Here is a 13,487-nt window from a genome sequence, read left to right as displayed (position 1 = left end):
TCCATGTGACCTCACACTCATTTTCCTTGCTATAATACCCATGATGTAAACCTCCTCAACTGTCTAACCTATGTACCCTCTCGGTGTTTTCCTATCCTAATATTTATCTGGGCTTCTTCCCTCTTCCAAACCCTCACTCTTCTCATTCTGACATCCTCCCACTGTGCTTGGCAGAAGTTCCAATCCAAGAGGAATTAACTTCTACTATGTTCTTGACTTCTTCAAAAGGTTACAATCTAGTTTAACCAAATGGCTCTCTGCTAAGGACACTACTTCTCCGGAAGCCCTTTCGAGAGCTCATTGTCCAGGTTGCCCGGGTGACTCAGTTTGTTAAGCATCTGCCTAAGCTTAGGTTATGATCCCAGGGTCCTGGATTTGAGCCCCATGTCACGTCATGTTGGGCTCCTTGCCCAGATGGAAGTCTGCTTCTCCCTCTCCTCTGCCCCTCCCCCTGTTTGTGCTTTCTCTCTCTCTCTCTCAAATAAGTAAATAAAATCTCAACCCCCGCCAAAAAACAACAAACCCAAACCTCGTTATCCAAGCTTTTGGTTGTCATTTCTAGACCATTTCTCTCCTGCCCTCTTTAGGCACCTCAGAGATCTCTAATACTATCAGGATAGTGTTGGTGATGATAATACTCAATTGATGGTTGTAGGGAATATATGGGGACAATGCACATAAAATACTCAGCATAGTGTTAAGAACATATTAAATTCTTGGTAAATATTAGTTTTTACTCTTATGTTTACTTGACTCTCCCATAAGTGTGTGTCATTATCCAAAAATCCTATGAAATCATACTTTCAGCCTATTTCTGACTAGCATCCTCTATCTGTTCTAGTCCGTGGACCACCTTCTCTGAGCTAAAAGCCAGCTTAGAATCTCTTCTCCCATGTTAGACATTTTCTTGTCAATATCATAAACTATCTTGCTTTGTTTCTTTTATTCACATCCGTACGGCAGATTCCCAAACATGGATAAGTCCAATTGTCCATTTTACCTTCACTGCACCAGATTACTGGGAAAAACCAGACTACTAGTAGGTGAATATCACTGTAAATTCATTGTCACCAACTTCAGCTGGGCTCTTCACTTTCTCTGTCACCCCCTACTATGTTCTCTCAGTCAACTCCATGTCTCTGTCTCCACTCTGCATATTTCACATCTTTTTCAATTTCTTCAAAACACATCCCCTCTCACTTGCTTTCCTCCCCTGCCCTAATCTCGGTAAAATAGGCTTGCATCTTCATAGTAAAATTAGAAAAGGGGAGCCCCTGATATTTCAAATCCTATAAATCCATTACTTCCTTCTTTCCCCCTGTTTTGGTGAAAGGTATTCTTTCTCCCATCTACCTGTGGTCTTTTTTTTTTTTTTTTAAGTTTTATTTATTTATTTGAGAGAGAGAGCGTGCGCATACACACATGAGCAGGAGGGGCAGAGTAAGAGAGAGCGAATCTGAAACAGACTCCATGCTGAGTGAAGAGCCCAATGCAGGGCTCGATCTCATGGCCCCAAGATCATGACCTGAGCAGAAACCAAGAACCCGGGTGCCCAACTGACTGCACCACCCAGGTGTCCCGTGATCTTTCTTTCATAGGCTCTGTCAGTAATTCCTTCTTTTTCTCTTTTCAGCCTCTGCCTTCATACTGCCCCTGGCAGTATTTAACAGTGCTCATATTATTCATCTTTAAAAAAGCAAGCATCTCCCTTGACTCCACCTTTCCTTCCGGCTTGCCTTCTTTTTCCTTTTCCCTTCCGAGCGAGGCTTCTTGAAAGAAATGTAGATTTTGTGTCTCTTCCCTCCAGTTCCACTCACTCAGCCCACTACAGTATGGTTGTGGACCCCATCACTCTACCAGAACTGCTCTCATGAGGGTCATTGACTTCTTACTTCTATTTTTTTTTTCAAGATTTTATTTATTTGTCAGAAAAAGAAAGGATACAAGCAGGGGGAACAGCAGGCAGAGGGAGAAGCAGGCTCCTGGCTGAGCAAGGAGCCCAATGTGGGACTCAATCCTAAGACCCTGGGATCATGACCTGAGCCAAAAGCAGCCACGTAACCGACTGAGCCACCCAGGTGTCCTGGCTTCTTACTTCTGAACTCAATGAAATGCATGGTTTGCTTGACCTCTAGACTGCTTTGAAGTGACTGACCATTGGCTCCTCTTCACAGCCCTCTGTTTTCTTGGCTCCTGTTATCATTTCTCTTGGCTTCCTTTCTGCCTTTTTTTTCCCCCCCCCACGACTTCTTAGGTTCTCTTGTCAGCACTCTTCCTCTACTCGTCCCTTAGGTAGGGCCTCTGCCCTGCTTCCTCTTCTCAACTCACTGTATGTATTTTCCTTTAATATCACATGTAATCCTATAGTCTCAGATCACCTTTATATAGCAGTGACTTCCACATTTATATATCTCCAGCCAGTGGCTCTCCTGGGTTTCAGACCCTTATCTCGGCCCTCTTATTGGACACTTCCTCTTGGTTGTCTCATAGCCCAAAGTCAACATGTTTAAAACTGAGCTCAGAATCCTCACTTGCACCGTCACAGCCTGTTTGTCCTCCAGTGTTCCTTCATCTCAGTTAATGACACCCCCAGCTACCCAGTCATCCAAGCCAGAAACCTAGGAATTATCCTTGACTTCTCTCTCACATTAGACATCCAACTAAAAAATCAAGTTTTGTATCTTTTACATTGTTTCTCTCATTCATGCTTTACCATCTCAGTTAAGCTAGTGTGCTCTGTAACATGAATTATTTCACGCTAGAGAGCCTCCTTCTGAAGCGTGCAGGCATTGCTCTCCTTCAAATCCCTCTCCACTCAGTGCTTTTAAAAACACAAGTTTGTCTGTCTCTGTATGCTTTAAATCCTTTAATGGTATTTTACTTAGGGTTTAACCAGAGAAACAGAACCAATATACTAAGAGATTCCTTGCAAGGAATTGGTTTACACCGGTTGAGGCAAAGTCTAAATGCCATAAGGCAGGCTCTAGGAAGAGCAGCCTGGCATTCTCAGGCATGGCCTGAAGTTGCTGTGTATGGGCAGAATTTCTTCTTCAGGGAATATCTGGTTCTGCTTTTAAGGTCTTTCAACTGATTAAGTCAACCCCAGCCAGATGATCTAGGATCATCTCCTTTACCTAAAGTCAAGTGATTATGAACTTCAGTCGTATTTGCCAAATATGCAACACATAGATGAGTGTTTAATTGAATAACTGGGGACTGTTAGCCGAGCCACACTGACACATCAAAGGCCATCAAATAGCTTCTCACACCTTTCAAATACAGCCCATACTTTTTAAAAGTGGCTGCATGTACAGTAGTCCCCCCTCATCTGAGGCTTCACTTTCACTGGTTTCAATTACAAGGCATCAACCATGGTCTAGAATCACATAATTCTCCTCCTGACCTATTGTCAGGTTTGTAGTAGCCTAACAGGATGTCACAGTGCTCACATCACTTACCTCTGTTCATTTCATCATGTAGACCTCTTACCATCTCGCAGCATCACGAGAAGTAGAAGGGTGAGCACAATTACTATAAGATATTTTAGGAGTGAGACCACACGCACCTAACTTTATTACAGCATATTGTAATTGTTCTACTTTTTTGTGTTATTACTCTTAGTCTCTTACTGTGCCTTTTTTATAAATTAAACTTTATCTTAGATATGTATGTATGGGAAAACCCACAGTGCATATAATGTTCAGTGCTCTCTGCCATTTCCGGTGTCCACTGGGGACCTTGGAACGTATTTCCTGCAGATGGGGGAGCAGGGGCTACTGTAATGTCTGTACAACCTGGCATTCATCTTTCTGTCAAACCTGGTCTCTCTCTCCTCTGATACCTGAACTGTGTGCATTAGTAAGATTGAGATCTTTTCATTTCCAGAATGTGCCTGTTCTCTACCTATAATGCTCTTTCTCTTTTCTTCTCTACTTAGGTGACTCACAGCTCACCCTTTTCTTAAGATTCATTTCCTCACTTATAGACTGAGTTAGGTCATGTTGTTAAAAGCTCTGTTAAAATCCTGTATTTCTTGTCATAATATTCTTCACATTTTATTGCAATGTCTTGTTTACAGTCTTCCTTGCTATGCTGTAAGGTCTGTCTTATCACTGTATTCCAAACCTTTAATATACTGCCTAACACATAGTAGGTGGTCTCTAAGTATTTGTTGAATAACCAGAAGGATGAATAAATATAGCTTTATTATTTTTTAGAAGTCTTGTTAAATTTGTGAACATAGGCTATCCACACTTAATTCAAAGTGTAAAATGTTTGGGTGCCTGGGTGGCTCAGTGGGTTAAGCCGCTGCCTTCGGCTCAGGTCATGATCTCAGGGTCCTGGGATCGAGTCCCGCATCAAGCTCTCTGCTCAGCAGGGAGTCTGCTTCCCTATCTCTCTCTCTGGCTGCCTCTCTGTCTACTTGTGATTTCTCTGTGTCAAATTAATAAATAAAATCTTTTAAAAAAAAAAGTGTAAAATGTTTTCCAAAGCAAACATGTCTGACTTTCATTTTTCCCTGTCATATTAGAATGGATAATGGAAGGGTAGCTTTTAAAAGTTCCTCTTTCTATGAATACATACCATCATACTGGAGGCACGAGTTACTCATTCATTCACTACATTTTGAGCACTTTATGGCCATTGTTGTAAGTTCTAAGGATACAGTGCTGAGCATGAGAGGCAAGGTACCTATTTTCATGTAGCTTACATGAGAAGTGCAGACACAGGACAGACAATACCTAGTCACTAATAAAGCAGTAAGAATAATTTCCATTGATAAGAAAAATAATAATAAAAATAGAATGATAATGATAATAACTAGGTCAGTGAGGGGAGAGTGAAGTAAAGTGGTTAGAGAAAGCCTCATTTTACCCATCAGTAAAAGGAAGGCGGTTTAACTGTTATGGAAATACATCCCCCCCAAATACCTTTCCCATTAAAGAGAGTATGTGCAAGAACCTAGATGTCCATCAACAGATGAATGGATAAAGAAGATGTGGTATAGGGGCGCCTGGGTGGCTCAGTGGGTTAAGCTGCTGCCTTCGGCTCAGGTCATGATCTCAGGGTCCTGGGATCGAGTCCCGCATCGGGCTCTCTGCTCTGCAGGGAGCCTGCTTCCTCCTCTCTCTCTCTGTCTGCCTCTCTGCCTACTTGTGATCTCTCTCTGTAAAATAAATAAATAAAATCTTTAAAAAAAAAAAATAAATAAAAAAAGAAGATGTGGTATATATATACAATGGAATACTATGTAGCCATCAAAAGAAATGAAATCTTGCCATTTGCAACTATGTGGATGGAACTAGAGGGTATTAGGCCCAGCAAAATAAGTCAGTCAACCTAATTATCACATGATCTCCCTGATATGAGGAAGTTGAGAGGCAGTGTGGGGGGTTTAGGGGGTAGGAAAGGAATAAATGAAACAAGATGGGATCAGGAGGGAGACTAAGAGACTCTTAATCTCACAAAATAAACTGAAGGTTGCCGGGGGAGGGGGCAGAGAGAGGGTGGTTGGGTTATGGACATTGGAGAAGGTATGTGTAAACCTGGTGATTCACAGACCTCTACCCCTGGAGCTAATAATCCATTATATGTTAATAAAAAAATTAAAAATTAAAAAAAAGCCAAAGAGAGAGAGAGAGAGAGTATGTGCATATTACATGTATTAACTTTTTAAATTTCCTGAGTAGCTTTTCTTTTTATGGATGCATAAAATTTCCCAGAGTTTCATGAAGCTCTGGGAATTAAGAAAATTGCCCAAGGCCACAGAGAGCTAAGTAGAACTGGGGTTCAAATGTCAGTCTAATTAATCCAAAGCCCACGTTCTCTCCACTGTCATTTTCCACTCAGAAGGCATCCGGAGAAAAAGGGCTACTTGTGTCACTGTTTAAGCAATAAATTCTAGTATTTTTTTTGAAGATTTTATTAAAGGTTTATTTACTTGGGGGGAGAGAGAGAGCATGAGCAGGAAGCACAGTGGGAAAGGGAGAGAAAACCTCAGGCAGATTCCCTTCTGAGCACAGAGCCCCGGGTGGGGCTGGATCTCACAACCTGAGCCAAAGCCAAGAGTCAGATGCTTAACCGATTGTGCCACCCAGGAGCCCCTTTTTGAAGATTTTTAAAACTGTACTCTATATCAATAATAATAATGCACAGTATACAGTATTTTTTTCATAATACATAATATTTTATAATATTCTCCTATTTTTCAAGGCACTTTTATTTTCATTTTCTCATAATCCTGTGACTACTAAGTAAGATAGAGAGAACTTACAGACCACTTGAGAGTTGAGATAACTGAAATCTGACTGTCGAGTGATTTTGCCATAATTACATTGCTGTGCAGTGGTAAATATAGACTGAATTCAGTTCTCTTGACTTTCAGTCTGATATTTTTTCCAGTATCCCTGGGAAAAAAACATTTCTTTTCTTTTTTAAGTACTGAGTTTAAGAATTTAAGTGCAAATAAAACCTGAGAATTAGTTTTATCTTCTCAGGACAATGCCAAAGATTTATTCATTAGTACTGGTAACTTCAGTGCTAGGAAATGAAAAAGAAAAGAGTATAACAGGGAATAAAGGGAAAAGTGTTACGTGTCTCATTAAATAATTGGGTCTCTCCTTTTTTTCCCTGATTTTATGCAAGTGAAAAAAGGACATCCAAGCCTCTGAGGCACTATCACACTCCATATTTATGAAATGCACATATGTGATAAATTAATTCTTCGTAAAGCCATTTTTTGTTTGTTGTGTTATTCTTGATGGTGTCTATGTTTTGTTTGATAATTATCAAGGAAGTATTAATGAAAATGAGGGGAGAAAAAGAAACCCTTTCTCATGTTATTCTTTCATTGCATTGCCAAAAGAAAATCTATTCCCCCTCTTTTCCAAAAGTCAGCTGGGTCTTTATCAGCTTTGCAAAATGATGAATGAATGCCTTGTTCATTATTATTGCTTAAGTCATTCTTATTTATGCCAGTAATTCAAGGATTATGTTTTGATTGTTCTGGAGAGATGAAAACACTTTCTTGCTGATGAATAAACACTGCCGCTTTTTAAATATTTGTATGCAAAATGTCTGTAAAGCCATTATGAAATGCTTTTGCAAGAGCATTAGGAAGCTGTTTTTGGAAAGGCACTTTTTTTTCTTACCTTTTCTTTCGTGCTAAGCAGTTCAATTGAAAGGCCTTTCAGAGTTAGCTTGTTTAAGCAATACCAGTGTTTTAGTGTAATGAATAACTTTTTACAGAGGACAATCCCACACAATTCAACACCCCGGTATTTCTATTTCTGTGCATCACCAATGCGGGGTTTCTGTGGTAGAATCTCTTTCTTTGAGAAAGCTGAAGCGATCAACACCCTGATTAACCTCTGATATTCACGTGGTGCTCTTGATCTCGAGGACCGCAGCAGTAACAAAGCGGTAATGGCAGCCATATGCTTCGGGTATTGTGGGTAAGGGTGACCCAGATGTGAACTTGGGGGGTGACTGATGCTAACTGCTATTTGTTTCAGGTTTGGTGTGGAGATTACCGGTGAGGAGTTTGAGTTGCTACTTGACAGAATCCCCCGGGATGAAGATGGAAATGTCAGATCCCTCCAACTCGTGGCCATGCTGGATGATCGGTACTGCTTTTCCACACTTTCTCACTGTGCACTATTCTGTTCTTATTGTTTTTAATACAGAGAATGGACCCCTAGGAGAACTAGGATTACTTGAAATTTCTCTTCACTGATTTGTAGCTCATTTATTAATGTTTTATAAGTGAGAGAGCGTTTCAGAATAGCTGTGTTGACCAAAAAAAAAAAAAAAAAAAAAAAAAAAAAAAAAAAGTGTCATGTTTTAACGTTGATCCATGGCAGTTCATTTTAAAATATTCCATATCTCAACATCTGGAAAACGGCCATGAGAGGGGATAATGTGACTGAAATGACAAAAGAGATAGTATAAATCTTGTTGCAGAATTAGGAGGAGAACTGCTGTAAGCGGCAGAAGTCAGGCCCTGGAGATGAACTATCCCAGCTGTGCTAAACATGCTCCCACACACGCTGACTGTTTACCCCTCACCCCCCCCCCAAGTACTGTCCATTCACAAGGCTTCTTACCACTTCCTTCCAGTGGGGTCCAGCCTGGACAGTAGAATGAGTACATGGCTGTTGCCAATGCTTATGTTAAAATCAGAGCAAGACTGCTTTCCAGAATATTCCCGATCTGTATTTCTAGATCAGGGAACCTCTTTTTATGGAGTTTCCAAAGTAGTTCAAGGCTTAAGTATTTAAAATTTTGGTAAATATTGACCATTTTATTCCTGAAATAGCTTTTTTTTTTTTTCCTGAAATATCTTAAGGGATATTGCAGTCCTAGGCATCTGATGTTTTGGGCTGAGACCACTGAAAAATGAGCTCCTTCTTCCAAATGATAGTTATTTTCTCCAGAGCAGTTTTAGAAAGTAACTGTCTTCATTCCATACACCTCCTGCTGTCCTCCAAGTCTCAGGACTATACTCTGGAGTCAAAACAAAGCCATCTGTAATTTCCTGTTCTTGATAGCAGAGTATGCAGACACTTACCAACCTGATTTGATTTAAGAGACTTCACAAGACACACCCTTCCCAAATTAGTTCCCATCATGTCTGCTGTAGAACCTGAACTCCTCATCTAAAGGGACCCAGTTCTTTGAGTCAGAAAGTACAGATTTGCAGAAGCTGTTAAGATGTGGATATCTCTGAGAGGGATAATACTTTAATTTGTCTGTCATTAATGCTTCATTCAGCATTTCCCAAAGTATATTTCAAAGAGAAACACTAGTTTCATAGGATTAAAACTCTTATCCTTAAAAATGTTCCCATGGCCAGGGGCACCTGGGTGGCTCAGTCGGTTAAGTGACTGCCTTGGGCTCAGCTCATGATCCTGGGATCCCGGGATCCTGGGATCCTGGAATTGAGCCCTACATCAGGCTCCCTGCTCAGTGGGGAGCCTGTCTCTCCCTCTCCCTCTGCCTTTTCCCCTGGCTTGTGCTCTCTCCCACTCACTGTCTCTCTCTCCAATAAATAAATAAAATTAAAAAAAAAGGAAAAGTCTCCCATGGCCAAATAAGTTTGGGAAACTTACTAAATAAAGTTTCTGATTAAATAAAGTTAAATGAATCCCTTTCCTGAAGGATTTCACACAGTCTCTAATATTGCCAGCATGTGTCATAACTTTTGAGGAAAGAAAAACAGATCTTAAAGCAAGTAGTTTATTTCGAAGACGGTCCCATGAAATACTGGTGAGCTATCGGGAAATGAGACCCAGAAGGGGAGAAAGCGAATATAGATCGGGTGTATTGATGAGCGAGTCATTGGCATAGGCATCTGGGGCACTCTCCTACCATGGACCTCTGGAAAACTGCTAGAACCTCTCTCAGGACTGTGGCAGTTGAGAACAAGGAAGCTAGAGTAGATGTACCCGTCGGTTCCCACCTGCCGTGAGTTATGGGTTGCTCTTGGCAGCGTGAACGCTCTGGCTGCGCATGGAGCTGGCAGAGCGAGCTCCCAGTCAGAATGGCCTCTGAGGAGTCCGAGGTGCTTGTACCAGAAAGCCCTCAGGGTGAAAGGGCACCAGAAGTGCTGAGGAGGTACTGGTGGGCCTTATCCAAAAGTGGGCATCTGCGGTAGTGGGATTTCTGTAGCATTTCTCAGACTTACTTGGCCTTCTCTCATGGAACACCACAGAAAATGATTCAGGAATCACTACCTTAGTTGGATAAGTTGAACTTGCTAAGTATACTTTACCTTATAAAGTCAAGATCAAGTGTTTGAGAGGATGAAGTGAAGGAAGGGAGAGTTTTTAAAACCAGGGGAACCTGTAGAGAGACATAGACACAGGCAGGCAGGGGGAGTTTCCTGAACACCCACAGGACAGCAGTGTAAGGACACTTAGGCTGATTTGTCAGTGCCAGAGAGACAATGCGAGGTGGCAAACAAGCGAGGTAGACAGGTACTAAAGACAGAGTTGGTGTGAGCCTGCCCTACTCCCTTCCATTTTACGTGGATGTGTTAATGACAGGAGCAGCTCTTTGGATTAATTATATTCTTGATTCAGGATACCAAAAAACAAACTGTAAGTTCATTATTAATATTAACAAATACCTCTGCTTATCTGCTATTTGACAGGCCTTTATCTCTTTATTATTTCCATTTTGCTTGTGAGGAAATAGATGTATAGAAAGTTGAAGTGACTTGCCCAGAACATGGTCAGGGGAACCCAGGTCCCTCTGAATTATACAACAGCAAGAGGAGCTCCATTTCACAAGAATTTAGAATGGGCCCACATTCATGTGAAGAGCTTTACATGCATTATTTCATTTAATGGTAAAGACTTTTTCTAAATTCTGCTTAAATTCACCCGATTCATTGCTAACTGTCCACCTCATCTGTGTCAGGATGATCGTATTTATTGCTTGGTGGTATGGGGTGAAAGCCCCTGAGCTGGGTTTTAGCCTCACAACCCTGAGATCAAGAGTTGCATTCTCTACTGACTGAGCCGGCCAAGCACCTCCTTGGTCAAGTCTTTAACATTCCTTTGCTCTGGTTATTTCATCTATAAAATGAAAAGTTTAGGACAAAAGCTCTCCCAAGGTTCTTTTAGGCCTAACATTCTACTTGGAGCAGTTTATATTCTTCTAAATATAAATAGAGATTTGGAGGGGACATCTAATATATTTAAATGATGTTATTGTAGAAACGTGTTTTCCTGGCAAATATGAAGAATTAACAGATCATAACACTGAAATAAAGTACTTCAGAATCATCAGATGAAAATCAGTATAATATATATTTATTGACTATTTTCTATGTTTTCAGTCAGCCAAGCATTTTTGAAATTGGGAAAGCAGTATTTCTTTTAGAGAGATTATTTCTTCTCTAAATTTATCACAAAATATGCATATGTGATTGAGAACTTCATTTTTTTAATGTGTATTTGGAGAAAAAAAGAAAGTAGCTTTTAATTTAGGAGGATGAAGAACTGTAGAAAACAATCTATAGAACAGTTCACAGGACCAGGAGTATTAAAAATAAAAAAATTCATTTGAGATTATTTTTATTTTACTTCTTTGTGTGTACCCCCTTTAGTGCCCAGTTTTTAAGGACATACAAAAAACTTCTCAACCCAGTTAAAATTAGTATGTTTTGATCATCATAGCATGTTTGAGAAAAAATGTGGCCAAAAAAACGACCAAGTCCATTAAAAGCAAATGGTAGAGAGTTCCAGTTATATATATATATATATATATATATAAAAAAGTCCCAGAGATTAAAAGTGCAGCATAGACGATGTAGTCAGTAATATTGTGATGATGTTGTATGGTGACTCACTATGGCCGTGAGCAGTGCTTCATGAATGGAATTATTGATTCACTGTTACACACCTGAAACTAATATAACACTCTGTGTCAACTATACTTCAATTTAAAAACATGGAGACTTTAGGAGACATGGTGCTCACACCAGTGTAATTCCCAAGGAACCAATGGAATCGTTCCTCTGGGTTTGTGACTTAACTCAGTCATTTCACAGGCAGCTGTCCCACCCAGATACCACCTCCAAGGGCAGGATCCTCCTTCCAAAGAATATGTGTGCAGTTAAGGACCAGCCTAAGAGCCCTTGAGAAGATAGGACTGTCCGGACTATATAGAAGCCTCCACTGACTCTGGGAAACTTTGGAAGTGCCAGGTTGTCAGTCTTCCAACTCTTGGCTGTTTATAAGACACAGTGCTTCCTTTTGGGTGAAGAATCCTATATTAGTTTCCTGGAAGTGCCATAACAAAGTACCACACACTGGGTGACTTAAAACAACAAAACTTTGTTCTCTCATAGTTCTGAAAGCTGGAGGTTCTGTATCATGGTATCCGCAGGACACGGTCTCTCTGAGACTCTGGGTAGAATCCTGCCTTGCTTTTCCCAGCTCCTGAGGGTGACTGGCAGTCCTTGATGTTCCTTTCCTTACATCTGCATCATCCTAGCATCTGGCTCTCTTGTCACGTGATGTTCTCCCTATATGTCTCTGTTTCCAAATTTTCTTCTTCTTCTGAGGATATAAGTCATAATGGATTAAGGACCAACATATAAAAAAACCAATATGACCTCTTCTTAACTAATTATATCTCCAACTACCCTATTTCCAAATAAGGTCCTATTCTGAGCTATAGGAGGATAAGGGACTTCAACATATCCTATGGGGGGATGTAGTTCAACACATAACAAACCCTGTCATAGATCTAATGTGTTCAGTTTCTTATAAGTCTCACTGGGGGGAGGATACAAAGAAGAGTTTGTTCCTGTGTGTCATCTGACAACAACGATAACAATAGCTAACATTTAATGCCTACTACTTGTCAGGCACTAAATATTAGCTCATTCCATTCTTACAACAACTCTATCAAAGATTTGACGTGTAAGAACATGTGGTACGGAAAGTGAGTTGCCCACGTCACACATTTAGTGGCGGTGGAACCAAGACCTAAGACACGCTGGCTGATTCCAGAGCCCACATATCTCATCCTACCCTCCTCTGGACTGAAGTAAGAGCAATTCAATCTGTACTAACAATTACATGTGGCTACGAAGCATATGAAATCAAATCAGAGGAAATCATGTTTTCTGGCTACTTATTCTTACCATTATTAAAGCTTGAATAGAAATTAGGTAAGTGTGAAATACCAGATTCTAAGACTTATTAGTCTTTTAGGAAAAAAGTTACAGTATCTCATTAATGATTTTTATATTGATTACATGTTGAAATGATAATATTTAGCATAGATCAGGTTACATAGAATATTAAAATTAATATGAACTTTTAATCAAATCTGCTAAAATGTACTAGAAAATTTTAAATTACTTTTTGCACATACTTTGCAATTACTTATGTGGTAATCCTATTGGACAGTGCTGAATTAGCAAATCTTTCTAATTAGAATAGGCAGCATAATGGAAAGAAGGAATTGAGTCATGGCTGACCACAGGTAAGTCAGTTTTTTTTTTTTTTTTAAAGATTTTATTTATTTATTTGACAGAGAGAAATCACAAGTAGATGGAGAGGCAGGCAGAGAGAGAGAGGGAAGCAGGCTCTCCGCTGAGCGGAGAGCCCGATGCGGGACTCGATCCCAGGACTCTGAGATCATGACCTGAGCCGAAGGCAGCGGCTTAACCCACTGAGCCACCCAGGTGCCCCAGGTAAGTCAGTTTTTAACAGTGCTTAGCTTCTCTATCTGTAAATGTGCTAGAAAACCTGAACTTTCCTCACAAATTTAATTTATTAACAAATTGAGCAAAAGTAATTATGGGTCGTTTGACCCGATGTTTACAGAAGACTAGATAATTATCCAGCAAAGCAGGAATAATATAAATAAGTAGCTCCTCTAGATTCAATATAAGTTTGAAGTATTTACTTATTTTCTTTCAGCAAACTGATGTGCTAACTTTGAACTCCAGATACACAAAATATCTG

At 40.2% G+C, this 13,487-nt stretch overlaps 1 long non-coding RNA gene across 1 annotated transcript in view; it reads left to right on the top strand.

The window, feature by feature from the left end:
- LOC106006323 overlaps nucleotides 1-13,487 on the top strand; it is a 60,687-nt gene that overhangs the window by 18,679 nt on the left and 28,521 nt on the right. Inside the window, exon 4 of the long non-coding RNA XR_001180305.2 lies at nucleotides 7,515-7,625. This is a non-coding gene — a long non-coding RNA (uncharacterized LOC106006323). The remainder of the gene's footprint in view (nucleotides 1-7,514; nucleotides 7,626-13,487) is intronic.

This window comes from Mustela putorius, unplaced genomic scaffold (assembly GCF_011764305.1).
Source record: "Mustela putorius furo isolate JIRA1106 unplaced genomic scaffold, ASM1176430v1.1 tig00003932_pilon_pilon_pilon:0A:0A, whole genome shotgun sequence".
Classification (NCBI taxonomy): Eukaryota; Metazoa; Chordata; class Mammalia; order Carnivora; family Mustelidae; genus Mustela; species Mustela putorius.
Note: the sequence above shows the minus strand (reverse complement) of the source record. Positions and strands in the feature narration are given on the sequence as shown.